Consider the following 5000-nt stretch of genomic DNA (forward strand, 5'->3'; position numbering starts at 1 on the left):
CCTGATTGTACCCCTCCAGGCACTGAGGAGGAGGCGCCGGCCCGTGTGCTGCCCGCTGTTATGCTGGGTAATGTTTAGTGGGCACGATCATTGACGACACACCACCATTACTTGCTGGGCGATGGCAGGTGCCTATCTCTTGTTTTGGGCGTGCGTTGGTACCAGCAGAGACAGGGGTGTAGAGGAGTGTGGCTGCTCCAGTGTGGTGAGGCAGGGTGTTGAAGGATGAGTGTGGTGACAAGGGAGGTGATGAAGGGCGAGTGTGGTCATTGTCCACTGTGGTGAGGCAGGGAGGTGACGTGTGGTGACAGGGTATAGAAGGGAGAGTGTGGTGACAGAGGGGAGGCGATGCGTGGTGAGCCAGCTGCGTGGTGTGAGGGCGTGGTGTCGTGGGGAGTGGCAGCGCTGGGGTGCCCCTGGGTGGCCTCCTGGCCCCGTGGGTGGCGGCAGGTGGCTTGCACTGAGTGTTTGCCTCGTGAGTTTGGGAAATGACCATCTCCTCGTTAGGGAATTCTTTTGAGTTTCGAAAATGAAAAAAAAAAAAATTGATTTAATTATGAAGCTTGCAACATTTTTCTGGCACTGATGTTTTGTTTTTATACTTCGTTATTCAGAAATTATAATGAATTGTCAAACTTTTTCTTTCAGTAAAAAATTAAAAGAGAAAAAACTTTGTTAAAAGAATAAGCAAATAGGGAAATATAAGCATAGAGGATCAGGTAAGAGGAAGTTGTTTGTTAAGCTTAATTACAGGTGAGCGATGGAGAGAGATGGGGAGAGGGCCAGGGGACGAAGGGCGAGGCATGAGATGGGGTGGAAGTAGGAGGCTAGGAGGGGAGGAGGTGATGAAGGGAGAGAGAGAGAGAGAGAGAGAGAGAGAGAGAGAGAGAGAGAGAGAGAGAGAGAGAATCATTTGTTGAGTCCCATCTATTGTTGGGGATAATAAAAAGTCTTATTCCAAAAGGCCTCGACAAGCACACGTGATCTGTTTTTTGTTATGTTTGTTCTCTGGTTTAGGTGACGGAGGGCCTCGCTGCAGTGACGCGGCTAAGCACTGTCTCTGTCTGGAGTCATCACGGGGACCTTCCTTTGAGTTACGTGGTGAACAGCGAGTGTCACAACCATAGACTTCAACCTCAGAAGAAGACTTGTTTCTCTAATGTTCAACTAGATCTCCTCCTCCTCCTCCTCCTCCTCCTCCTCCTCCTCCTCCTCCTCCTCCTCCTCCTCCTCCTGTTATCTCCCAGCATTTGATAGGATGATTGACAGTTGCACCTCGCCACTCGTCTCACCGAAATCCTTGGTTGTCATATGTGTGAGTGGTGATGTGCGGCCGCTGAAGATCCAGGATTGGACAGCACGCCTCTCATTGTGACAGTGTCGGGGTGCTGCACTGAGCGTCACTCGCCAAGCCTGCCAAGAATGCGGTACATTTGAAGCTTGAAAGACATGCGGGTTTAGGGGAATGCAGTTTGTTTGTCTGTTAGTCGTTGGTGCTGCAGCAAGGCGGAGCGAGGCTGGAAGAATCTCGCTCAAGGATGTTGGATTAACTTTGCTCAGATAGCGTGCTGTTCTTGGGAATGACTTTGCTCATATGAATATCCTGCTTGCCGTGGTGGTGGTAGTGGTGGTGGTGGTGGTGGTCGCAGGGAAACACCAGCCTCGTTTGGACAGATTCACGCCACGCCAGTCGATGATTAATCATGGTAACCGAATCAAACTATTAGAGCGACGAGAAGAGTGATTACGTCATCAAAGTATTGGAGTCGTCTGCTTGTTCTCGCGTGGGGGAGGCTTGGTAGTGGTGGTGGTGGTGGTGGTGGTGGTGGTGAAGACTATAGCGTTAGAGTAGTGATGGTGGCGGTGGTGGTCAAGAATATTGATTAGTGTCACTTGTCCACTTATCTCCTCTCAGTGGATGTTGTTGACAGGTGTCACTTAAACCACCTTGACAAGCGACCCCTCACCTGACCACCACCACCACCACCACCACCACCACCACCCCAGGAGCTCCCGTATTTCCTGGTGCTGTTGCCTCATAAACACAGGATCCTCGCTAAGTTATCCAATCCAGCGGTGGAATATTTGAATCTAAAACAAAGACGAGCGTGTCAACAAGAACAGGTAGAGTGGCGGGGCGGAGCGCTGTCCCTCCTGCTGCCGGACGGATGGGTGGATGGATGGCTGGATGGATGGGTGGGTAAGTGGATGGATGGATGAGTGGGTGCATACATGAATGGGTGGGTGGATTGATGGGTGGTGGTGGTGTGGTGATGCGATATTTCCGTGGTGTTGTGGTGGCGGGGCAGGGCGGGGCAGGGGAGGGCGGCCCCCGAGGGCAACACAAGCAGAAGTTACCCACAGAAATAAAGATTGAGAGATACGGAGAAGCGTGGAGGTAGTACACTTTTTTTTTTTCATTTTTTTTCATTTTTTTTTTTTCTTACTGCGTGTCTCGACATTGAAGTAGACAAGTATAATTGTGGTGGTGTGGTTGGTGTTGTGGTGGTGGTAGTGGTGCTGGTAGTGGCACAAGTTCAACTCAGTTTATGACACTGCCGTATCGGGGCTTATCACCCGTGATCGGCGAATTAGCCTTTTTATTACAATGAGCGGTGTGTGTGTGTGTGTGTGTGTGTGTGTGTGTGTGTGTGTGTGTGTGTGTGTGTGTGTGTGTGTGTGTGTGTGTGATATAATCAGTATGCTAATTAATTAATTAGCTGTGTCTCTCTAATACTGCATGACGTCACTCTTCAGACACAGGATAAACTCGTCATTGTTTGTTTGAATTATTTCGCTGTTACATCGACACACACACACACACACACACACACACACACACACACACACACACACACACACACACACACACACACACACACACACACACACACACACACATTCTTTCATCCGTCAACGCAGGTTTTGAAAAAGAAAAAAATGCTTGGTTGCAGAAAAGGGATTAATAACTGGCCGCACCGTGACCCGCGGCCTTCAGGGAGACGCTGCACGCTAAACAGTCACTCCCACCACAAGTTTGCCTCTTTTGGCAAAGATAAATTCATGTCAGTTGAGTTGTTGTTTCGTTTTAAAAATATCGTTTAGCGCTCGCCTTCAACAGTCAGCAATCAGTCACGGGCATCAGTGTTCAGCTGAGCAGCCTCTTGCACTTGACACACACATGGCCTGGAGTCCCTGGGGGCGAGGGGCGGGGCTGCCTGGGTTGTGGTGCACTGAGGGGGCGAGGCAAGGCCTGTCATTGAGGCAAGATGGAGTTTGAATTACTTGCTACATTTTCTGTTCTTGTGCAGAAAGTTGTACATGAGCGAGCATTACCTTCAGGTTTACATCACATCTCACAGTAAGCCGGCGCTGCAGTGCTGTGGGGTCTCTGAAGGAAGCGCATTGTGGTGTAATATTTAATTGAATCCATTACTTGTGTCGTGGTGGTTAGCAGGTAACTTGTGCGGGTGATATGATTGATTTCACCTGACCATGAAGGCTTGAGGTGACGCATTAGCCAGACGCCAAGACGCGGAGGTGAGCGGGATCAGGGCAGCCAGGCAGGCCAGCCCTCATTCACCGCGGCCGCAGTACTGCTGTTAGTCACGCTGGAGAATAAACTTAAGGTTCTTGTATTCGTAAATGGCAACACTTGAAAGTTGAAATTGCCAGCGGGTGCCGTTGTAGGTGAGTTAATGCTCTCACGAGACTCATTTGTTAGCGGCGCTGCAAAGTTATTCACTCTGCCTCATAGGGAGTGAGGGAAGGGCGACGAGAGGGCAGATAAATATACCGAGGGAAGGGTTCCTGAGAGAGGTGCTAGTGTGAGGCGCCGAGATGTAACGGAAGGGATTACCTTACTGACCGAGTGGATGTGTTAATTAGACGCGATGTGCTGGATAGGAGGGAAGGGGGCGGCGAGAGGGTGGAAGGATGGGTCAAGGGGAGGCTTTGTACGGCAGGCAGGAAATATAACGGAAGGAGTTAACTTACTGAACGAGTGGATTATGTAAATTAGACCCGACGTGTAGGAGGAGAATGAACCGCGGAGATGTAGGGGAGGTTGGGTTACCGCACGTGCGTCCAGAGCTAATGTAGAGGCGATGTTCTGTAGCATATCTTGATGTGTAGGACAACAGTGAACTGCGAAGACGTGGGAGGGGTTGAGTTACCACACCTGCGTCCAGAGCTAATGTGGAGGCGATGTTTTGAGTATCTTGATGTGGAGGACAATAGTGAGCTGTGGGTTTGTTGTGGCGGGAGGTTAGTTCCTACACGCGCATCCACTGCTTATGTGGAGGCGATGTTTTGAGTTCGGTGATCGTTGTGTTATGTAAGGCGATAGGATGATGGTGGCGGCGGTGGCGGTGGCGGCGGCAGCGGCGGCGTGTTGAGGTGCAGCGATAATTACCTCGCCTCATAGAGATGGAGTCTGGACGGTTAATAAAGTGGATACGTTAAAGTGGAACTGGTTTTTGGCATTAAATTTTGTCCAGTTTTTCTTAGCATAGGGGCAGAGTAACTAACGGCTGTAGGGAGTTTAGTTTAGTTTATGTAACGTTATGTTTTAGTAGGTTTATTGTTTCAGCGGCTGAGTGAAGGCAGCATTTTGTCAAGTTTTTGTAAGAATGCTGGCACCTCGTTTTGTTCTCATAAGTATTTTGTCCAGTGTTTGCACGGACGGAAGCGGACTAAGTACAGAGAGATTCGTTGAGTTAATGCATCCATAATTCCATTTGAGTGTGAGGCAGCGTTGCTCGTTGTGAGTGAGCCAGGCGCGGGTGTCTCGAGTCAACACTGGTGCTATGAACTGGCGAGGCGAGCGGCGCAGGGAACACGAAGCCTTCACGAGCGGCTGTTCAAAGCAAGACAGACTTGTTTCCGATAACACCACCAACCTGAGCATGTTGAGAGAGAGAGAGAGAGAGAGAGAGAGAGAGAGAGAGAGAGAGCCAGTTCTTGCTAACGCTCCTCGGTTCTCTCGCCTCGCCTGTAGA

This window comes from Scylla paramamosain, chromosome 36 (assembly GCF_035594125.1).
Source record: "Scylla paramamosain isolate STU-SP2022 chromosome 36, ASM3559412v1, whole genome shotgun sequence".
Lineage (NCBI taxonomy): Eukaryota > Metazoa > Arthropoda > Malacostraca > Decapoda > Portunidae > Scylla > Scylla paramamosain.